Source organism: Xenopus laevis, chromosome 1L (genome assembly GCF_017654675.1).
Source record: "Xenopus laevis strain J_2021 chromosome 1L, Xenopus_laevis_v10.1, whole genome shotgun sequence".
Classification (NCBI taxonomy): Eukaryota; Metazoa; Chordata; class Amphibia; order Anura; family Pipidae; genus Xenopus; species Xenopus laevis.
The window spans coordinates 122,488,806-122,514,057 of record NC_054371.1 but is presented as its reverse complement, the minus strand read 5'-3'; the positions used below and the strand labels follow the sequence as shown (position 1 = coordinate 122,514,057).

General features: G+C 39.4%; 1 pseudogene; it reads right to left on the bottom strand.

Annotated features, from left to right (window-relative positions):
• Nucleotides 1-25,252, bottom strand: part of LOC108695304 — a 69,174-nt pseudogene that overhangs the window by 32,794 nt on the left and 11,128 nt on the right.

Sequence of the window (25,252 nt, the reverse complement as noted above, 5' to 3'; positions counted from 1 at the left end):
CTAGTGGGGCGCTGCCGCCTGAGGCGACAGCCTCAACTCGCCTCATTGGCAAAGCACCCCTGACTGGAGGGTTCAAGACTGGAGGGTTCAAGACTGGAGGGTTCAATACAGGAGGAAGAATATAGCAGTGGAATTCATAATTTCTGATTCTGCCAAATACTAAATACAATGTAAAAGATTCAGTAACATACCAAAGTGAATATATATACTAATTTACATATTCAAATGTGTTCTGACAGCATATGGGAGACTTTTCTGTAAGAAAAATTCTGTTGTGTTGGACTTTGGTTCCTGAACAATTTTTTTTCTGTTGCCATTTTACTGCTGCTAGAAAGCCCTTTTGATTTCAAAATAAACTGACTGTTCTTCCTTTTACTCTGGAGTAGCCAGCCCAGCATTTATGGTGCAAATCCTGGTGTGATCCCCAAAACTTCACACAATACTTAACCAAAGCCTATACAATGTTAAATCCTTATTCATTTATCTAACAGAGTCTTAATACAGGTGAGATTGCAATTGCTATTCATTGGCCTAGTTATTGCAAAATCAACTGTATAAAGACTTTCTTAGATGATATATATTTTATATAAAACATGCAAATTGTTCTCTTTCTGATCTGAATACAAGTCCCTGCAGGCTTTATGTTGCATCACATATTTCTGAAAATGTTAGATTTAATATGAATTTTGGAAGCTGGTAGTAATCATGCCACCTTTGTGTCAGGAAATAAATATTATCTGAAACCAGATATTCAGTAGATAAGTGCAGCACAAAGGACTAAGCTGAGAACCATACTACCAGTCCTCTGTCCAAGAGCTCTCCAGCTGTGGGGCACAGCAAGGATGTGAGAGTGACTGTTCTGGGTTAGCTGCTTCCAACCAATAAGAAGCTCCACAGCATTACCACTGGCAGGCCCATTTGTCCGTATCACATTTACCATGACCAGAAAATAGAGCAAATATAGTATCGCTAACAACACTATGGTGTCTCTGCTTGAACAAACTGTAAAACAAAAATCATTGTAGGCCCTGATATTAGTAACATATATAATATATTTTACAGTTTCTATAGATATTGTTTCTCATATGAAAAATTTAGTATTAGTAGCTAATAACATCAATTGTCCAATTAAATAATAATAAAATCAACAATAATATTAACAACATCAACAATAAGATATTTATTACGCCTTAAATTAATTAATGTCATTGCAGCTTACATGTAATAGGATTTTTGGTTGGTACACTAGTTTTGCTTGGCAACTAACACTTAAAATTACATAATGTGCACAAATTCCAGTAAAAAGATGCTTGTGTGTTAAGTTTATGGTCTCAATTTATCCCTTTTAATTCTTTGGGCCTTATTTATGATCGACAAGAACGGGGCACATCATGTTTTTGGACTTTGCACCCTGCTCCAAGAATGGAGCAGATGGGAGACACACATTAGCTTGTGCTTCATTAAGACAAGCATAAAGAGCACATAGGGTGCAAGAATAAAAAGCTTGTCTACAGCAGGTGTTACAGTAAGTTCAGGACTTGTTGCACCTACAGTGCTAGGCTATGTGCCTTGTGCTTGGTGGTCAATGTAGATACTGGCAAATGCCAGAGAGGCTGTTGTAAGATGCCATAAACAGCAGTAACTATGTACTGAGCTGGTGGTGGTGGGGGCTGTATGGGCCTCAGTGTACTTAAAATACAATTTTTTGAATCCTAGCCCGGATCTGCTAATGGAGCAGAGTGCAGTTATAAACGCCTGCACTGTCCACATAATCACGTTTTCTTGCCATAACAAACATCTCAATGTAGTGATCAAAAATGCTGAAAATCCTCTAGAGTGTTATACTTTAATTAATGTTATGGAGACTTTAAACTGCACCCCAGCAAGCTGACATTTTGCTAAGCAGGTGCTTCTTCTATGCTTGTGTATAGTTGTGCATATAGTTTTATTATATTTTATAGGAAAACAGACACTGTACTTATCAGGTTTTGTAAATCACATAGATTTATTGAAGATCCATTTAAAAGTTCAATGTTTAAAAAGTCACAATATTGTTCCCTGCGTCACAGACATCTACATAAAAAATCATCACTCACAAGAACAATGCATAAGTAGATCTATAAATCGATCAGTTGAATCTCACACTCATTGTAACAATGTACTAAGTGCCCAGGTGAAGTCCAGAGAAACACAGATATATAAATCACTGGGCACCCTCCAGGACATAAAATGTATATATGTGTATATATATATATATATATATATATATATATATATATATATATATATATATATATATATATATATATATATATATATATATATAAACAAGGGAAAGTTGTGCTCACCACTAGTTTTTAAAATCATTAGGCGGGGGTGCAATGAGGGTGTGACCACAAAATACATATAGACAAATACAAGATTCCTCTGCACTCAACCCATTATCAATATATTTAAGACAGAGACATTTTGTGCATACTGCTACTGAAAAATGCCTTACCCTTTAAACAAAACAGGGATTGTTTGTCCATATATTGCAATATATTTAAGCTGGCCAACTACGTCAAAGTCATCCCATATCTGGCCAGTCCTATGCTCAATTTTCATTTGATTCATCAAGAATTCTATGGTTTCATTATACATTTTATAAAAGGGACGAACACGTTTTACCTGCAACTTACTAGCTGCTTTCAAAGTAAAACTCCCAAACTTGGCTGCCCTTTTATTAGACACCAGTGGGATCACCTGACTATAGTTGGAGGGGGTGGGAGCTACAACATGGAGCTGGTCACTGCTCCTGTAGAACTATAACAAACAAGGGAAAGTTGTGCTCACCACTAGTTTTTAAAATCATTAGGCGGGGGTGCAATGAGGGATGACTTTGACGTAGTTGGCCAGCTTAAATATATTGCAATATATGGACAAACAATCCCTGTTTTGTTTAAAGGGTAAGGCATTTTTCAGTAGCAGTATGCACAAAATGTCTCTGTCTTAAATATATTGATAATGAGTTGAGTGCAGAGGAATCTTGTAGTTGTCTATATGTATTTTGTGGTCACACCCTCATTGCACCCCCGCCTAATGATTTTAAAAACTAGTGGTGAGCACAACTTTCCCTTGTTTGTTATAGTTCTACAGGAGCAGTGACCAGCTCCATGTTGTAGCTCCCACCCCCTCCAACTATAGTCAGGTGATCCCACTGGTGTCTAATAAAAGGGCAGCCAAGTTTGGGAGTTTTACTTTGAAAGCAGCTAGTAAGTTGCAGGTAAAACGTGTTCGTCCCTTTTATAAAATGTATAATGAAACCATAGAATTCTTAATGAATCAAATGAAAATTGAGCATAGGACTGGCCAGATATGGGATGACTTTGACGTAGTTGGCCAGCTTAAATATATTGCAATATATGGACAAACAATCCCTGTTTTGTTTAAAGGGTAAGGCTTAAATATATTGATAATGGGTTGAGTGCAGAGGAATCTTGTATTTGTCTATATATATATATATATATATATATATATATATATATATATATATATATATATACTTAGACTGTAAGAGTACCCAGGCTGAGTTCCATTACAGGATATCTTTATTGCAACATTCAATGTAGCTTTAACAAAGTTCACCTTAGGGAAAAAACAGAACTTAATCTTGATCAAATCACAAAAATATTTTGATTGCATAAGTTCATGACACCCTCTCAAAAAAAAATTCAGGAAATGTTAATGAAGTGAAGGTCAGAGATTAGACATAACTCTAAGTCAATGAAAGGAAATCCTTTGATTACTTAAAAAGTAAGATTTCACATAAATGTCCTCCATCTCAAAAAAGAAACAGAGAACAATCATCTGTGTGTGTTTGTAAAAAAAAATGTTTATATAATAGAAATGCGTCTCCCAGCTAACTCAAATAGTGTGCTATCAGTACTATATTGTATAAATATATATCTATGATATTTTACAGTGAAGAGTTAAGACTAAGGTTTACAAATGATCATATATTTTTTACAAATAAAAATGGACAGAAATGCTTAAAGCAGCCAAACTATTACATTTCAAGTATTAAAATGCTTTGATAATTGTACCAACTTTTAAAAACACTAGTTTCCTGAATGGTGCACAAACATGACGTAGGTGAACCCTGGAGCTACTGCCACTTCAAAACTCTTCCTTATGGCCACAATTACACAGGAACTACGGGATGAAACTATGCATTCCTGGGGATAAAAACATGGCGAATTAGATCTGAAATTGCATTAGCACATTGCACTTGTGTAAGTAAATGACATCTATGTGTTGAAAAATGCCTCGCCAAATAGGTTAGCATACAAAACTTTTTCATAATATGAATTCTTAATGTTGACTGAATCCTGATAGTACACGGAATCAACAATTTTAGCATTAGGCTGAACCAGGAACAGATTTAAACTCTAATTTGTACATGCTTTATTCATAATGCTTGTATATATATACCACACAGAGTTTACACATCATTCACATTACACACCTTTCACCAGTGGAGGTTACAACCCCTATAGCATTCACATACACTATGGTTTAGTTATTAATTAACCTGCAAGCATATGTTTAGAGTTTTGGAGTACATAGAGAAAACCCATGCAAGCACAAGAAGAACATACAAACTTTTTACAGATAGTGCCCTAGGGGAATCAAACCTGTTCACTTCTGTTCAAGTTAAAAGAAAAGGAAAGGCAACAATCACTGGAGGGGGGTACCAGAAGTTAGGCACCCCCAGTGACTGTATTCACTTACCTGATACCCTGGGCCGGTGCTCCTACCAGCAGAAAACTGCCCCTGCCCATGTTTCTTCCAACAAGCACCACAGAGCGAAGCTTTTCCTGCTTCTTTCCTTCCACTTGTGTGCGTGCACTGTTGAGTAAAAACACAGCTTCTCCACTCTACTACACATTCATCGGCCCTGGGATTTTGAATAAAGAAGAAGTAGAAGAAAAGATCGCTTCATGGTGCTTGCTGAAAAGAACCCCAGGCCAGGACAGTTTTCTGCTAACAGGAGCACCAGCCTAGGGTATCTGGTAAATGATCACTTGAGGGTACCTAACTTTTGGCACCACCAAGTGATTCTGACTTTCTTTCTCTTTTAACTTTTATTTTGTTATAGAAAGGCCAGCTCATACCAACTTTTCAGCTGGTCTTCCTTGAATTATTTGCTGCCTTTTTCTGACAATTTTCAGCTTTCCAATGGGGGTCTCTGTCCCTGGCGGCCACTAATCTATTGCTCTTTGGGACTACACATTTATTGTTATTTTTTATCACTTATGTTTCTATTACTTATGTTTAAAACTTATTGTTCACAACAAATGTGTAGCTTTACAGAGCGTTTGTTTTGTAGATGGGGTCAATGACCTCCATTTAAAAGCTGAAAAGAATAAGAAGGCGCCAAATAATTTAAAACATATTAGAAAAAATGAAGACCAATTGCAAAGTTGCTTAGAATTATCCATTCTATAACATACTAAAAGTTAACGTAAAGTGAAGCGCCCCTTTAAGGGGGTTGAAAAGTCAATCCACTAAATGTATTATAAAAGAAGCAGTTTTGCAATAGCGATACTTTTTTTTAATGTATAATCTCTAAATCAGAGGCAGATTTAATTATATTCACTTTCTGCCTGTGATTGAGTATAACATAAAATTATTGGCTCATATAAGGCAAAGAGATTTACAGTTTAAAAAAAAACAGTTACAGAAAATTGCAAGTAAAAATCTTTGTTGCTACAATATACACGATAATTAATAAATCCGCATAAGAAAAAAATATCCCAAAGCTGCAGCTAGAGGTGCAACATTCATATAATTACCCAGTATATTTTATAGGAAAGTTCACCCGGAGCTCCCCCCCATAGTAAAGTTAAAATACATTTAAGAATATATAGCGGAGAATTACTTAAACAGGGAGTCACTACTGGGAATATATTAGGTAAAACACTTTATTTATTCAAAATTTAAAATACACATACATATTAAAAAAACTGGACATAGCAGCAATGTGTTAGGTGTAGCATCAATCCATTTTTTCACTAAAGGTAAAATAACACATTTAATTGAGTACCCAGGTACTGTTAGGGATTCAAAAAAGATTCCCCATACAAATAATGCTAGTAGGTGATAAGTATTGTTCAATCAGAAATTTATACCCAATGCCCAAGTTGCCTTAAGGCATACAAAGCTAAGCCTCATTGTGATGGGATCAGTTCCAGGTGTTTATTATAATGGCTTGAATATCTAGCCTATTTAAGGTTTTTGTAAAATAAGAACATTTATCCCCTTTGAAAAAGCTATGGGCGAAATGTGCATCGTGGTGGACTCGCAGCAATGTTAAGGTGAGGACTAAAGGATTGTGCAGTGCCAGATGGCAGTGCCGGACAGGCCCACCGGGATACCAGAAAAACTCCCGGTGGGCCCAGGTGTCAGTGGGCCCTCATGCTGCTCAATGTTGGCCTATTTCATGGCCATTCTATGAGAACAAAGAGCCTAAATAGATGGAATAATAGATTATGGTATATAAACAAAAGAGACTAGGAGAATAGAGGTTGAGTGAGGAGAGGAAGAATATAGTACAGAGTGGGCCCCTGGTCTAAGGTTTTTTGGTGGGCCCCTGGTCTAAGGTATTTGGGTGGGCCCCTGGTGTTCCAGTCCGACACTGCCAGATGGCTGCCTTCATTGCCTTCATTGTAGGCTCTCAATTTCGTGAAATTATTTATTTTTGATTATGCCTGAAGGCAACTGGGGCATTGGGTATAAATTTCTGATTGAACAATACTTATTACCTACTAGCATTATTTGTATGGGAATCGTTTTTGAATCCCTAATAGTACCCGGGTACTCAATTAAATGTGTTATTTTACCTTTAGTGAAACAAATGGATTGATGCTACACAGCTGCTATTTCCAGTTTTTTTTTTTAATATGAATGTGTATTGTTAATTGTTAATTCCAAAACAGCAGGAGTGGGTATTTCAGGTGCCGCTGCCTCATTTATCCAGGGTTAAGGGATAGACAAGTCAGAGCCCCAGAACAGTGACCAGTTTTTGCGGTGAGAGTTAAACAGGAGCAGCCCTTCGATCCTTATATAGAAATTAAAATATATATTTTTGAAGTCCTCAGTCACTGGATACTTTCTATGAAGCCCAGTAGGAGAGCTGAAGCTTGGTTGCTCCTTCCAATCTGATTGCCGCATGTGCAATAGCCTGTGGGAGAAGTGACTAGGACAGTGCTGGATTGATAACAAAGAGTTTTAGATTGATAACAAAGAGCTTTATGGGGCTCAGTGATGTGGTTTTTTAACTTAAGTATTTTATTTTTCGAATTGCCAAACCTTTTAGCATTATAAAATTGAGTATTAGAATAATTAATCTAAACCACGAAAAATACGCTATTTATAAAGTGTAAAAAACAAAAAAACTCTAATGCAAAACGTCTCCATCTAAAAGCTGGTGAGGTTATGTAGAAGCCAGTGGGAGCATCCTTTTTGCAATCATAAAATTGTGTCCATCTAAAAACACTGAACAAATTTACACGGGTAACCTAAAGGCACAGCCATCTCAGAAAAGGCACAAAACTAAAAAACATTTAGTGCAAATTCATAAACCAGAATTTAACTATATTAAGTTTGACTAATTTTCCCTAGTACATTAGAAGCTCTTTATGGGATAATAATTCAGACAAATAATATTGTATGGGAATCTTATTTTCGCTTAATTGTACCACTGCATATATTAAACATTTGTGGGAAATAGATCTGTATTTACCTTTCTTTTAGTTTACAGTCTAGAGTCACACATTCTATGTTTACAATGTTCTGCAGAATCCCTCAATATATTTTCTTTAACTTTTTATTATATTTATATCATGTAACTTTATTTTATTTATATTTATAATCAGATTCTATTCTGTGCATCTTTCAGTTCATTATCCTGTGAATAAATGGTCTTAAACTGATTAAACAATTAAAGAAAGAATCAAAAGCTGTTACACCACTTTATTCAGATGTTGTAAAAACCACCATATTGACTTAATGTGAAAAAGAGCTACGTGGCCAGTTCATATTTGGAAGGAGCCAAAATTATTTTAGATTAGTAACAGAAAGTACAAGTCTGAACCGAAGGGGTTACTAAACGCAGACTGTACTGAAAGCTTTAACTGCAAAATGTTTAATCTTCCACTGGGGGAAATTTAAACATTCAAATGCTTAGCCGTGTCCTTAATGCCTTGAAAGAGATTTTTTTTTTTACTTTCTACTGAAACATCATTTCCTTAATCCCAACCCTTCATCCAACCACAAAATGTTAAGGAGATTAGCACTGAAAACCTATATTTCTTCCTTGCCGATGGGCAAGTATCTCACGCAAGCACTTCACACTGTTTAACACCAAATGGAATATTCCATTGGAAATGTATATTAATACTGCGACTTTTTTAAGATCTTAGTCTTACATGGAAATCTACAGGCCTATTTCAGGTGAGATGAAGTGTATTATGATTTCAAAGACAGTTCACACCTATTTATTTTTATAAGGTATAGGATGGGAACCCAAAAAGTAAAGAATGTCTAATATGCAGTATTTGAACAGATTTCAATTAGCAATAGAAGGGACAATATTCTTAATACCGAAGGATTTAGCATTAAATATATAGCATAGGTAAGCTTTAAATTAGGGGAAGACTCCATTTTAATCAAATAATTATAATTTTTAAAAATGATTTCCTTTTTCTCTGTGATGATAAAAGAGTAGTATGTGCTTGATCTCAGCTAGGATATAATTAATCCTTATTGGAGGCAAAAAAATCTTATTGAGATTATTTCATGTTTAGTAGATTAAGATATGGAGATACAAAGATCTCTTATCCGGAAAACCCCAGGTCCCAAACAATCTGGATAACAGGTCACGTACCTGTATATGCACAAACAGCACACACACATAGATACATGGAATCATTTCACTGATCCAAACTTTCTTCTAAAATGAAAGTTGAAGCTAAAGAATACACACTACCATTTAGCATTATTTAAGGGAAATGCCTTTGAAACCATAAACATAAAATACCTAACTTGCGGCTAAGTAATTAATTAAAGAAATGCCTGCTGCAGATTATGCTGGTCTCTATGCAGTCATTCTGAGTGTAACAATTTAATTGTTAATTAGATGATGAACATTTAGTAATAGTTGTGAATTTCCTCTGAGAAATAGAGTATTGCCAATGGAAATGATACACATATATAGTATAATTATAACTACTGCCTTTATATACTGACTCCTCATCCCAATTCAACAGGTGGCCATATTTAACCTAAATAGGCCACCACTATAACCCAAGCCCCTAAAAAAATTCAATAAAGAAATGACAAGTGTGTTTGCATCAGATTTTATATAAATGTGTCCTGTTTCTCAGGCATGAATGTCCCTATGTAAACACGCCATACTATCCTGTGCTGTGCTTAGCTAATAATCATTAGGGAACCACTCATGGTCCTTTCAGCCTGCCGCAGCACAATGAAACCAAGGCTGAAAGGAAAGCTTAAAAGGATCCTGTCAATACCTGACGACACTGCTTGATTGTATAACCTTTTTCTTTTCTTGGAAAATCAATAAAAAACTATTGAAAAAAAAAAAAAAGGATCCTGTCATCGGAAAACATGTTTTTTTCAAAACGCATCAGTTAACAGTGCTACTCCAGCAGAATTCTGCACTGAAATCCATCTCTCAAAAGAACAAACAGATTTTTTTATATTCAATTTTGAAATCTGACATGGGGCTAGACATTTTGTCAATTTCCCAGCTGCCCCTGGTCATGTGACTTGTGCCTGCACTTTAGGAGAGAAATGCTTTCTAGCAGGCTGCTGTTTTTCCTTCTCAATGTACCTGAAGTGTCTCATTGGTTTTTACTATTGAGTGTCTTAGATCTACCAGGCAGCTGTTATCTTGTGTTAGGGAGCTGTTATTTGGTTACCTTCCCATTGTTCTTTTGTTTGGCTGCTGGGGGGGAAAGGGAGGGGATGATATTACTCTAATTTGCAGTACAGCAGTAAAGAGTGATTGAAGTTTATCAGAGCACAAGTCACACGACTTGGGGCAGCTGGGAAATTGACAATATGTCTAGCCCCATGTCAGATTTCAAAATTGAATATAAAAAAATCTGTTTGCTCTTTTGAGAAATGGATTTCAGTGCAGAATTCTGCTGGAGCAGCGCTATTAACTGATTTTCCTGGTGGAGGCCATATTTCATAGGTTGTACCATACTCCATAGTGATAATATAAGGGTCCAATTTATTATTGCAAGTATTTTTACAGTGACACGCAGGGAAAAAAATCTCAACCTCAAATATTTTCACAAATCAATTTTTTTTTAACTGGTCTAGATTTTTGGGTAAAAAACTTCATATACAAAATCTTGCCACCTAAAACCTGATGAGATGCTAAACAATTGTATACATTGAAGCTAGGTGACGTTTGAATTTCATCCTGTGGAATTTCCTGTATGGATTTTTCAGCCATATTAAAAATTAATGAAAAATGCAAACTTCATTTGTGATCAAAAATTTTACTGTGACTTTATGGGGTAGGATCGAATTGTGTTTTCCACGAAAATTCGAGTTTTCAAGGTTATTTTTTTGGTCAAAAATCAATTTCTCAGGTTAAAAAAAACTCAGATTTTTTGATATTTATTATAGCCCGACCCTGGAAATATATTTTTTCTGTGATCTTATGGAAACTGATAGATCAGCCCCTAAATGTACTGTATATATAGCCTCATTGCGAGTAAAAATGATTGTTAAAGGGGTTATGGAACTAATAATTCTAAGCAACATTTCAAATGTTCTTTATTATTTTTTATAGTTTTTTTTAAATTATTTGCCTTCTTCTCCTGACTCTTTGCAGCTTTCAAATGGGGGTCACTGACCCCATCTAAAAAACAAATGCTCTGTAAAGCTACAGATGTATTGTTATAGCTAGATTTGATTACTCAGCTTTCATTTCAGTTATGCTCCTATCCATATTCCAGTCTCTTCAAACTCAAATCAGTGCGTGGTCGCTAGGGTAATTTGGACCCTAGCAACCAAATTGCTTAAAATTGCAAATTGGAGAGCTGCTAAATAGAAAGCTAAATAACTCACAAACTACAAATAATAAAAAATGATAACCAACTGCGAACCAAACCTAAAGTTTCAGAATATCACTCTACATAAGAGTAAAAGTTAGCTTAAAGGTAAACAACACCGTTAATTACAAGGTAACCAACAGTGAAAACAAGCTAAAAAGTCAAAAAGGCTGGTAATTTCCTTGATACTAATGAAAGATAATAAACTGTCTAGCAAACTAAGAATATTGGATGCTGCAGTTTAATGACAACCTGGAGCCAATCTACACTTATAGCAGAAATATACAGTTATCTGTTGTTTTACTGACCTCAAAGAGAAAGAGGTCAGACACTTCCTAGCAAACACCATTCAGCCTACATCAGCCTTTCCTTATTAGTTTTGCCTTCTTCACTCGTTAATATTCATGACCTGAAAAAACAAACCAGAAAAGATCATTACTATTTAACATGGATGTTATGAAGCATATTCCATAAAATAATTACTTATTTATGGTCACATTATAATACTATTAATAATACATACTAATATCATATATAATATGCCTTCCTGTAATTCTAACACTCCATTAAAATACATAGTACATTATATATAGTATTATATATGGCATAGGTATACGATCTACCATGAGCAGCGCTCAAGACCTGGTATTTTCCAGAAGAGGGGTCTTTATATCCACCATACCTTAAGTCTGCTAAACATTAAATAAACCAAATAGAAATTTTGCCACCAATATGGATTCATGCAGCTTTGTTACAATCAAGTACAAGGTACCATTTTATTATCATAGAGTAAAAGGAAATCATTTTTAAAAAATTTGAATAATTCAGAATTATTTGTTTAAAATGGATTTAAAATGGGAGATGACCTTCCTGTAATTCTGAGCTTTCTCGATAATGTATTTAACAGATTAGGGAGCCCATACCTGTAATAGAGATGTCGCGAACTGTTCGCCGGCGAACTTGTTCGCGCGAACATCGGGTGTTCGCGCTCGCCGGAAGTTCGCGAACGTCGCGCGACGTTCGCCATTTTGGGTTCGCCATTGTTGGCGCTTTTTTTTGCCCTCTCACCCCAGACCAGCAGGTACATGGCAGCCAATCAGGAAGCTCTCCCCTGGACCACTCCCCTTCCCTATAAAAACCGAAGCCCTGCAGCGTTTTTTCACTCTGCCTGTGTGTGCTGAAGAGATAGTGTAGGGAGAGAGCTGCTGCCTGTTAGTGATTTCAGGGACAGTTGAAAGTTTGCTGGCTAGTAATCGTTTTGATACTGCTCTGTTATTGGAGGGACAGAAGTCTGCAGGGGTTTGAGGGACATTTTAGCTTAGGTAGCTTTGCTGGCTAGTAATCTACCTTCTACTGCAGTGCTCTGTATGTAGCTGCAGTGGGCAGCTGTCCTGCTTCTGATCTCATCTGCTGACTGCTGCAATAACAGTAGTCCTTGTAAGGACTGCTTTTATTTATTTTTTTGTTGTTTTACTACTACTACTACTACTACTATAAGAGCCCAGTGCTATTAGTCTAGCAGTGTTGGGGAGTGGGACTGGTGTGCTAATCTGCTGCTCCTAGTAGTTCAGCAGCACCAACTTTAATTTTTTTTTTTTAATATTCATTTTTTTTTTATTTTACTTTTTTTTATTTTACTACCGCTGTAGTAGTGTATAAGTTGACCTTTTAGGCATTATTTGCCCTGTAGGCATTATTTGCACACTGTTTTCTTCAACCCGCCATCTAGCTGTGTGACCTTGTTCACATTCTGTCTAAATATCCATAATATTACCGTCTCCAGAAAAAACACCGGAGTGACTTTTTTCAAGCAGCATTCATATATTTTACGTAATCCGTATCCACCGCTGTAGTAGTGTATACGTTGACCTTGTAGGCATTATTTGCACAGTGTTTTCTTCAACCCGCCATCTAGCTGTGTGACCTTGTTCACATTCTGTCTAAATATCCATAATATTACCGTCTCCAGAAAAAACACCGGAGTGACTTTTTTCAAGCAGCCATAATATATTTTACGTAATCCGTATCCACCGCTGTAGTAGTGTATACGTTGACCTTGTAGGCATTATTTGCACACTGTTTTCTTCAACCCGCCATCTAGCTGTGTGACCTTGTTCACATTCTGTCTAAATATCCATAATATTACCGTCTCCAGAAAAAACACCGGAGTGACTTTTTTCAAGCAGCCATAATATATTTTACGTAATCCGTATCCACCGCTGTAGTAGTGTATACGTTGACCTTGTAGGCATTATTTGCACAGTGTTTTCTTCAACCCGCCATCTAGCTGTGTGACCTTGTTCACATTCTGTCTAAATATCCATAATATTACCGTCTCCAGAAAAAACACCGGAGTGACTTTTTTCAAGCAGCCATAATATATTTTACGTAATCCGTATCCACCGCTGTAGTAGTGTATACGTTGACCTTGTAGGCATTATTTGCACACTGTTTTCTTCAACCCGCCATCTAGCTGTGTGACCTTGTTCACATTCTGTCTAAATATCCATAATATTACCGTCTCCAGAAAAAACACCGGAGTGACTTTTTTCAAGCAGCCATAATATATTTTACGTAATCCGTATCCACCGCTGTAGTAGTGTATACGTTGACCTTGTAGGCATTATTTGCACACTGTTTTCTTCAACCTGCCATCTAGCTGTGTGACCTTGTTCACATTCTGTCTAAATATCCATAATATTACCGTCTCCAGAAAAAACACCGGAGTGACTTTTTTCAAGCAGCCATAATATATTTTACGTAATCCGTATCCACCGCTGTAGTAGTGTATACGTTGACCTTGTAGGCATTATTTGCACACTGTTTTCTTCAACCCGCCATCTAGCTGTGTGTATTATCGTTTCCAGAAAAACCAACTGAGTTTTTGTTGTTGTTGTTGTTTTTTAAAAAATAATGCCAGGCAAAGGCAGGCCGCCACGCAGAGGCCGTGCTAGGGGCCGTGCTGCTATGCAATCCTGTGGCCCTAGCAAATTGCCCAGTTTTAAAAAGCCAATGACCCTGAACTCCCAAAATGCTGAAGAGGTAGTTGACTGGCTTACACAGCACACCCCATCCTCTACCGTTTCTAACTTTACCACAACATCCTCCTCATCCTCCACTGCTATGGCCACCCCACGTAACACTTCCTCCACCACCGGTGCCCCTTCTTCACTGGGGTCAGAGGAGTTATTTTCCCATGAGTTTCTTGAACTGAGTAATGCGCAACCATTATTGCCAGAAGAAGATGAAGGAGATGAGGACCTTACACCAGATTTAATTCTGGCAGAGAACACGACAGAGATGGACATAATGAGTGATGAGGAGGAGGTCCCCGCTGCTGCTTCCTTCTGTGATGTGTCAGAAGAAATTGATGCATCTGAGGAGAATGATGATGAGGAGATTGATGTTTTGTGGGTGCCTAGTAGAAGAGAGCAAGAGGAGGGTAGTTCAGATGGAGAGACGGAGAGTCAGAGAGGCAGTAGGAGAATAAGTAGACTTAGAAGAAGCAGGGAGGACAGCCCGCAGGGATCAGTAGGGCAACAACATGTATCGGCACCTGTGTTCAGCCGGCCAACGCACCCGCCATTGCCGCCAATGCCGCCAACTTCTACTGTTACCGCCAGATCGCACACTTCCAAAAAGTCAGCAGTGTGGGATTTTTTTAATGTGTGTGCCTCTGACAAAAGCATTGTAATTTGCAATGAGTGCAGTCAGAAACTGAGCCTTGGTAAGCCCAACAGCCACATAGGTACAACTTCTATGCGAAGGCACATGAGCGGCAAGCACAAAGCACTTTGGGAGCAACACCTCAAAGGCAACAGGCAAACTAAAAGCCACACTCCTTCTGGTCCAGCATCTTACTGCTCTACCTCTGCTCTCCTTGACCCGTCTGAACCACCCTCCACTCCGCCTTCCACCTTGACCACCTGTTCCCATTCCCAGTCATCTGCCACCAGCCAAGTTTCTGTGAAGGCCATGTTTGAGCGTAAGAAGCCAATGTCTGACTGTCACCCCCTTGCCCGGCGTCTGACAGCTGGCTTGTCTGCACTCTTAGCCCGCCAGCTTTTACCATACCAGCTGGTGGACTCTGAGGCCTTCCGCAAATTTGTAGCAATTGGGACACCGCAGTGGAAGGTACCCAGCCGCAATTTTTTTTCTAAAAAGGGAATACCACACCTGTACCAACATGTGCAGAGCCAAGTTACCGCATCTCTGTCACTTAGTGTTGGGCCAAAGGTCCATATGACTACTGACGCATGGTCCTCCAAGCATGGTCAGGGCAGGTATGTCACCTACACTGCCCACTGGGTGAACTTGGTAATGGCTGGGAAGCAGGGAATGGGTAGCTCAACAACAACAGTGGAGTTGGTGTCACCGCCACGGATTGCACGCGGTTCTGCCACCACCTCTACTCCTCCATCGCTCTCTACCTCGTCTTCTTCTTCTTCTTACTCTGCTGCTGGGTCCTCCTTCTCCTCCTCCACACCTGTGCACCCCCAGCTCCCCCTAGGCTATTCGACGTGCCAGGTACGCCGTTGTCACGCTGTCTTGGGGATGACGTGCCTGGAAAGCAAAAACCATACCGGATCTGTACTCCTGTCATCTCTGCAGTCACAGGCCGATCGGTGGCTGACCCCACACCAACTGCAGATCGGAAAAGTGGTGTGTGACAATGGAAGCAATCTGTTGGCAGCGTTGAGACTAGGCAATTTAACACATGTGCCCTGCATGGCACATGTGTTAAATTTAATAGTCCAACGTTTTGTCTCCAAGTACCCAGGATTCCAGGACGTTCTCACCCAGTCCAGAAAGGTGTCGGCCCATTTCAGACGTTCCTACACAGCCATGGCACGCCTTGCTGACATTCAGCAGCGCTACAACATGCCAGTCAGGCGTTTGATTTCTGACAGCCAGACTCGCTGGAATTCAACGCTCCTTATGTTGGAACGTCTGCTGCAACAACAAAGGGCCGTCAACGAGTACCTTTTTGAACTGGGTGGTAGGACTGGATCTGCACAGCTGGGGATTTTTTTCCCCCGTTACTGGGTGCTTATGCGCGATGCCTGCAGGCTCATGCAACCTTTTGAAGAGGTGACAAATATGGTCAGTCGCACCGAAGGCACCATCAGCGACCTAATACCCTTCGCTTTATTCCTGGAGCGTGCCGTGCGACGAGTGACAGATGAGGCTGTAGACCAGCGTGACGAGGAGCTGGAAGCGCACGATTTCTGGTCGGAATCACCAGAACGAACCCAGGCACCTGCTGCAACGCAGGGAGAGGTGCCAGAAGTGGAGTCAGAGGAGGAAGGTGGCTTTGTGGAGGAGGAGGAGGAGGACCAACAGGAGCAGGCTTCCCAGGGGGCTAGTGGTGACCTTTTGGGGACCCCTGGTCTTGTACGTGGCTGGGGGGAGGAGACCGTGGATGATGCAGTCCTTGATAATGAGGAAGCGGAGATGGATAGCTCTGCATCCAACCTTGTGAGAATGGGGTCTTTCATGCTGTCATGCCTGTTGAAGGACCCCCGTATCAAGAGGCTTAAGGAGAAGGACCTGTACTGGGTCGCAACGCTACTAGACCCTCGGTACAAGCATAAAGTGTCAGAAGTCCGAAAAGATGCGGCATTTACAAACCAGCCTGCAAAACATGTTGTACAATGCTTTTAAGGGTGATGTCACTTCAGGAACTCATCAACATTCCAGGGGCAGAGGTGCCAGTAATCCTGCCACGAGCACACCTGCAAGGACAAAGCCCTTTGGCCAGTCTGTAACGTCAGACATGCAAATGTTTTTCTGTCCAAGGCAGCGCCACAACCCTTCTGGATCCACCCTCAAAGAACGCCTCGACCGGCAGGTAGCGGACTACCTGGCATTAACTGCAGATATCGACACTCTGAGGAGTGATGAACCCCTGGACTACTGGGTGCGCAGGCTTGATCTGTGGCCAGAGCTGTCACAATTTGCCATGAACCTCTTGTCTTGCCCAGCCTCAAGTGTGCTCTCAGAAAGGACCTTCAGTGCAGCAGGAGGGATTGTAACTGAGAAGAGAACTCGCCTAGGTCACAAAAGTGTCGATTACCTGACCTTTATTAAAATGAATGAGGGGTGGATCTCGGAGGGTTACTGCACGCCGGAAGACTTGTTCTGACTTCTATGCAGCTGTCCTTCTCTTCAAGCCTCATGACTCCACACACAGCTGTCCTTTAGCGTCCTCCTCCTCCCTCCGCCACCGTTACAAACTAGGGTGCAAACCCTACTGGTTTAATTTTTTCTGGCCTCTGTGCTTCAGTGGCTGCAACCAAAAAAACTGGGCAAACAATGTCTACAAGGTCAACGTATGGCAAAAAATGACTATTTTCAGCATTTATATGGCATATTTTTTCTGGCAACTGTGCTTCAGTGGCTGCGTCCAAAAAAATGCATATTTTCTGCATTTATATGGCATAATTTTTCTGGCCTCTGTGCTTCAGTGGCTGCAACCAAAAAAATGCATATTTTCAGCATTTATATGGCATAATTTTTCTGGCCTCTGTGCTTCAGTGGCTGCAACCAAAAAAATTTATATTTTCAGCATTTATATGGCATAATTTTTCTGGCCTCTGTGCTTCAGTGGCTGCAACCAAAAAAATGCATATTTTCAGCATTTATATGGCATAATTTTTCTGGCCTCTGTGCTTCAGTGGCTGCAACCAAAAAATGCATATTTTCAGCATTTATATGGCATAATTTTTCTGGCAACTGTGCTTCAGTGGCTGCGACCAAAAAAATGACTATTTTCAGCATTTATATGGCATATTTTTTCTGGCCTCTGTGCTTCAGTGGCTGCGGCCAAAAAAACTGGGCAAACAATGCCTACAAGGTCAACGACGTTGACCTTGTAGGCATTGTTTGCCCAGTTTTTTTGGCCGCAGCCACTGAAGCACAGAGGCCAGAAAAAATATGCCATATAAATGCTGAAAATAGTCATTTTTTGCCATACGTTGACTCAACGTATATGGCAAAAAATGACTATTTTCAGCATTTATATGGCATATTTTTTCTGGCAACTGTGCTTCAGTGGCTGCAACCAAAAAAACTGGGCAAACAATGTCTACAAGGTCAACGTATGGCGAAAAATGACTATTTTCAGCATTTATATGGCATATTTTTTCTGGCAACTGTGCTTCAGTGGCTGCAACCAAAAAAACTGGGCAAACAATGTCTACAAGGTCAACGTATGGCGAAAAATGACTATTTTCAGCATTTATATGGCATATTTTTTCTGGCAACTGTGCTTCAGTGGCTGCGTCCAAAAAAACTGGGCAAACAATGCCTACAAGGTCAACGTATGGCAGTTGTTTAAAGAGAACAGTAGATTACTAGCCAGCAAAGCTACCTAAGCTAAAATGTCCCTCAAATCCCTGCAGACTTCTGTCCCTCCAATACAGAGCAGTATCAAGCAGATTACTAGCCAGCAAACTTACTATCATCTGTCCCTGAAATCACTAACAGCTCTCCCCCTACACTATCTCTTCCAAGCACACACAGGCAGATTTTTCAGATACATTTTTGCCCTTGATCCCCCTCTGGCATGCCACTGTCCAGGTCGTTGCACCCTTTAAACAACTTTAAAATCATTTTTCTGGCCAGAAATTTTTTTTTTAGATGTTAAAGTTCGCCTTCCCATTGAAGTCTATGGGGTTCGCGAACCGTTCGCGAACCGCTCGCGTTTTTGCGCAAGTTCGCGAACTTTTTTTTTCCGACGTTCGCCACATCCCTAACCTGTAATATTACATAGTGTACTATCTATAGGACATAGACAAGAAGCAGTCTGAACATGTGATTGCTTCTGAGAAGACAGTGTGACCAACAGAGGGTTGAATCACTCCCTGTTCCTATTTGGTACAGAGCTCAAAACAGGAGATAAGCAAACTAGCTGAACTTTCTCTCTCATATTTCTTCTCTGCTATGTTATTTGCTGTTAATTGTATGCTGTGTGTTCCACTCTCCTCTACCACCTCACTAAGTGCCATTCAGGGCCGGAACTAGGGGTAGGCAGAGTAGGCATGTGCCTAGGGTGCAAGGCTGGGGGGGACGCCTACCCCCTGCTCCATCGCCTACCCAATGCCTGGTCCCTCTCTCCCCAACTGTGCGCGCTATAGCTTTGTCTTTTTGAGTCCTGCACATGCGCGCCCAGCAGCGCCAACTTGTGCATCCGTTCCAGAGTCAACTTGCGCATGCGTGCACGGGCTCTGGTGTGTGCACTCAGCCGGCATCGTGACCAGCCAGGTTGCCTGAGTCGCCTGACCGGGCTGGCCTGGCTCTGGTGCCATTGTCTCTTAAGCATCAGCTTTGGAAATCACTAAATAAGAGATATTGTAGAAAATCATACCACAGCCTTGTTGTATGATGGTATGATTTTCTACAATATACTATAATCTTTGCATTTATAATTTTGAGTGCTGTGTCAGTTTTTATATTTTTTGTCTATAATATTGGCTACTTCGGCAGTGCCTTTTTTCTGACTACTTGCACCAAACTAAAAGGATTGTGCGGCAATATTTTCATTTTTATAAAAAAAAAATACAAAATAAGAGATAGATGCAGCACCTAGAGCTTGATAAAGGACTGGAATAGCCCGAAACGTCGCTCTGCTAATGGCATGAATAAATAATCATTGATTCACATATCGGAGTGCTGCTGGAATTATTGATTTACAGTAGATGCAGCACCTATGGGATTATTGCCCTGTATGAGACCTGCACTTAATGCCCAGTTAAGTGTTAATTGACTGGTGACAATTAGGGCCCTATCCTGCATACTTGTAGCACTTAGCACCAGGGTCAAGTAACCTGTAGCAACCAGTATTTATAGACAGATGTAATCAGTAAATCATATCAGAGGAATAGAGAGATATGTAAGGTGCACACCATAAACAGTTCCTTTACCTGGGTGCTGACCTGGGAAACAACATAACATAACAGCAATGCTGAATTATATTTATTTTGCTTGACTTTTCTATCCCCCGCAGGGGGCTTTGTCGGGGGTGAAATAGTCCCGTTTGACACCCAACAAAGGTCCTTGTGGGGAACGGAAACACCTGTCTCCCTTTATCTACAAAAATCAAGCTGGAGTTGAAGGCATGAAATGCAGTGATTGCATTTTTAATGTGGATAAATTCAAATATAACCACAGAGATCTCTTTCCTTAGGCAGCAATGTTGAATTATAAAGCGACTTGGGCTACATTCCATTCCTGTGTTCTTCTTTCATTATATTTTTAGATTGTAAGCTCAATTCCCTTTAAAGCTGGCCATAGACGCAAAGATCTGATCATACGAATCGAGCGATTTTCGTGCGATTTTCGGACCATGTGTGGAGAGTCCCGACATTTTTCGCTCGGCGGAGATCAGTCGTTTGGTCGATCGGACAGGTTAAAAGATTTCTGTCGGCTGCCGATAATATGAGATGGGAGACTGTCACCAGCTTTGTCGGACATAACTTTTGTACGATTGCTGTCAGGGGCAGAACATCTGCTGATCTGTTCTTTTGATCGGAATGGTTAGTGGCAGGTCTGGAGATGGGTAAGTCTGATCATCAGGGGCGCTCCGCCAATGAGGCGAGCTGAGCCGCTCGCCTCAGGCGGCAGCGCCTGAAAGGATTCCAGGGGCGGCAAAAAGCCGCTCCTGCACCTTTAAGAGCCAAATTTCCGGTTTTTGAACCGGAAATTCGGCTGTACTATTGCGAGAGAGCACAATTGCGCTCTCCGCAATAGTGTTTCTGCCACCCCTCCCGACACGTAAGCTGGTGAGGGGGGGCGGGAGGAAGAATAACTCTGCTGCAATACAAGTGCAATGCAGGTGCAAAAAAGAACTGTTGTTTAGAATCTTGACAAACTGGCAATCTCTAAGGCTAAGTGGCAGGTGAGATCAATGTTGATAAATGTAAAGTCATGTAAAAATATGCAAGCTGCTTATACCCTAAATGGGACTGCACTAGGCAAATTCATAATGGAAAAGGACCTTGGAGTCCTTGTAGATGATAAACTTGGCTGTAGCAAGCAATGCCAGTCAGCAGCATCAAGGGCAAATAAGGTCTTGAACTGTATTAAAAGGGGCATAGAGTCACGGGAGGAGGGGGTCATTCTTCCACTGTATAGAGCACTTGTAAGGCCCCATCTAGAATATGCCATACAGTTTTGGTCTCTATCACTCAAACAGGACATTACTGAATTAGAGAGGGTACAGAGAAGGGCAACTAAGCTGGTGAAAGGTATGGAAAATCTTAGCTATGAGGAAAGACTGGCCAAATTGAGGATGTTCAACTAAAAAGACAAATTTGGCAGGAAAACAAAGGGTAGCTGCCTGCTTGGCCCTGCAAACATAGATAAATTGCACTGGGACCGACAAAGATTTTTTAACCTGACCAATCAATTTCCTGACAGATGGCGGCCGAAAAATCGTAAGATGTACAATCGTTGAATCTCACTAACCGCACAATAATTTCGAAGGATTGGTCGGACTTCGCTAAAATTGGTAGTTTGGCAAAAAGAATTGTCGCGTCTGTGGGGAGCTTTATTCATGAATTGCTTGCAATGGACACCTTTGAGTGATCACCATTAAGATGTACGTGTTTTTCCTTGTAACATACCAAATGATTACCATTAGTAACAAATCAAAAGCAAAAAAGGGCTACACAGATGTCATCTCAAACACAGTGATATCCTCTAACTGCAGTACAATGTACATTACTACTCTCTACTTTGGTGGTTCTGACAAACAATGCAGTATAAGCAATCTGATTAAAAGACAAGTGAAGATGTATGCAAGGCAAACCTCTGCTGCAATGTTTCAAGGGACAGAACCAGCAGAGCAGAAAGACACACTTCAGTTGCAATTACATGAAGATGTAATTTTAGGTTTGAATTCACTTTACTCACATTACCTCATATTATGTTTTGCTACACGTTTGTGTATGTGTATAGAGTGGACATAATGGTTACTGTGTACTGAAACTGCATTGGTTTGTGCCATTTAATGTGTGCACATTAAATGCAATCAAGCATACACTGATCATGTATACATATTCTTTATCACGTCAGTGCTTAGATCTTAAAGTATTTTCATAAAAATAATTTCTTTATTAAGAAGTGCTGTCTCCACAGGGATTCACATCTTTGCATAAATGCCTAGAGGCACAAGAACAGTTCCAAAGCCAGACAGGCTTTTTTAGTCAGGTATTACTTATTAAATCTTGCCTTTCAGCAGAACAATTGGCTTAAACTTGTAAGTGCTAGTAACACTGCTTGGAGAATAGCAAATGAAATGACTGCTATCACTTAAAAGGGGATGTTCACCTTCCAAACACCTTTTCAGTTGAGATGTTTTCAAATTGTTCTTCAGACTTTTTTCAATTGATTTACATTTTTTATTTTTTACTGTTTTTCCAAAATCTAAGTTTCAAGTTTAATGTTCCTGGTGTTTCAGTCTGGCAGCTCAGTAATTCAGGTGCAGATTCTGCACTGTTACAATTTTGCCACATTTAGTTGATACATTTCTCAGTAGCGTCTCTGGAGTATTGGCAACTATTGTATCAATTCTAACAGCTGCCTTTAAATGAAACTCAGCAGGGACAAAGATAAGAGATGTATCAACTAAATGTATCATATTAAATATGAAATTTCCTTTCTTTTTTTTAGCAAAAGAAAGGAAAAAGCTGAATATAGATTTCCAGGAGGCATAATATATTTCTAGGGATATACTGACCCAGTATATTAAAAATTGGGGTGCTGTCAGATGTGTGGACCAAGCTAACAATTTCAGCTTCACCTTACCCTTGAGCCATCCATCTGTAAAAGTTATCAGTAATTTCATCTCTGCATCCAGATATAAGAGGAGCATCTGTCTCTCTGGGTCAGATGTCATTATACAGTTAATCAACAACATGATCGATGTTCCCAATGTGATTATACAGTTAATCAACAGTGTGCTCTTTGAGACCAAGACCATAATTCACTTAATGTGCAATGGGCTCTGTGTGTCAAATACAGTTATTGTGCTCTGTGTTCTCTGTGCTCACTGTGTCTACTAGTCATATGGTTATTACTGCAGCACACTGATTAAACTTGTTATTAAAGCATGGGTTTTTATAGGACAGGTGGGAAAAAGATGATTAAAGGGGTTGTTCACCTTTGAGTTAACTTTTGATGTATAGAGTGATATTCCGACACAATTTGCAATTGGTTTTTGTTTTTTATCTGTGTTTTTTGAGTTATTTAGCTTTCTATTCAGCAGCTCTCTAGTTTGCAATTTTCAGCAAATTTCTGAATGTGCAGTGAATTGGATGCAAAGATTATTTTAGGACATAATCCCCACCAGGGTGGAAACTAGGGGAAAACAGAAGAGGCACATTCCCCTTCTTTGACCTACTCCTAGTCCAGGCCCTTGTACCGTCAATGCAGACATGCCTCCCCATCTTTAGTGCGTCCCCACACACATGCTTGTTCCTGTATGCACACAGAAGTTTGCCTAGGGCACCTAGCCAGCTTGGCCTTGCACCGATCCCCACTCTAAACATTCTAGACAATATGCTAGGCGCAACTTGTACCTGATTCGAGTGAAAATGCAAGTGCGACTGCTTTTACTTTGATGTATTAGGAACAAACTGCTGCAGATACAACTGGGAAAGCTGATGCAAATAATTCTGCAATGCTGAGTAATGCTATATTATGTGTAAAAAATAACAATTTTCATCTGAAACACTGCACATGATCCCTTATATCAAACCAGTCATCCAATTGCTTATACTACTGACTGGCCAAATAGCAGAAGGTTAACAAACTAAAGCTGAATACAACATATAACATATGCTTTTTATACTACATTTACAACATTGCATATCTAGTTTCACATATAATAAATATCTTAAACTTAAGGGAAAGTTCCCTAGGCTGTATTTTCTATACAGGCACATATGGGACCATATCTAGAGTCATAGCTTCAGAGGTGTATCTCCTGGGTGTCGATATAGAAAATAAAACATTTCCCATAGTTCTCAAGGCCCCAGCCTTGCAATGCTGAGGTGGGTGAGGGCTGTATAAAGAAATAACATTGACAAAACTGCTTAAAACTTTTAAATAAACTGTTATAGGTACAGTCAAACCTCGCTTTTGCATTCCAGCATTTCAAGTTTTGCACATTTTACATTGTTTTTCATGGGCCCACCAATTCTTTTTCAAATTTTACACCAAAATGTTGTCCTAGCCTTTTTTATAAATTGTTGTTTGTCCAGTTTGAATATCATTTTTATTAAATAAAGCTGTGCATGCATATCTAGCCCTAAATCCTTCTGTAGATGAATTCAAATTTGCAACTTCCACGACCATCCACAAATCAACTATTGCATAAGTTGTGACTTTTCAGGTCTTGCAAATATTGACCCATCGGTTTAAGCAGTGAAACACATTAATGTTTCACTGCTTAAACCTTGTCATTAACAAGTATTATATATAAAAAATACAAACTTATGTACTTGTGTTTTTTTGAATATGAAGCTTCAGAAGCTTCACAACTAGGCCAAGTTGTTATTATGTTATTATGTCTTCAATTCAATATCCAGACAATTACTGTACTAAAGAGGTAGCTTTTTGCCTCAGGTAGTTGTGAACCTACTAGAAAAGATGATCTTTGGATTGGTGAGCATTTAAGGAATAGTGATCATAACATGTCTTCTTTGAGTAACTAAAACACTACATTTTAGATATGTAAACTTGGCAGTAGTAGGGCATTTCTACAATATATTAACTTGGAAAGAATTTTCAAAGGGTTAAACACAGAAGAAAAATTAAATATCTTTAAAATGTTGATTATGAAATATACCTGTCAAAATATTCCTATTGAAGACGTAGCAGAGCCAAACCTTTGTGGTTCAATTAAAGGTTAGCATTGAGGTTGGTGAGAAATAAAAGTGCATTTTAGCCATTCAACTTAGTGATTACAGCTGAAAATTGTATTATGTACAAAGAGTCCAATAAAGCATGTAAAAAGGCAATCAGACAAGCTAAACTAAAAAATTAAAAGGGAACTGAAGCAAGGACTAAAATAAAACTGAAATTATTTTGTAAATAGTAAAAAACTAAGCAAG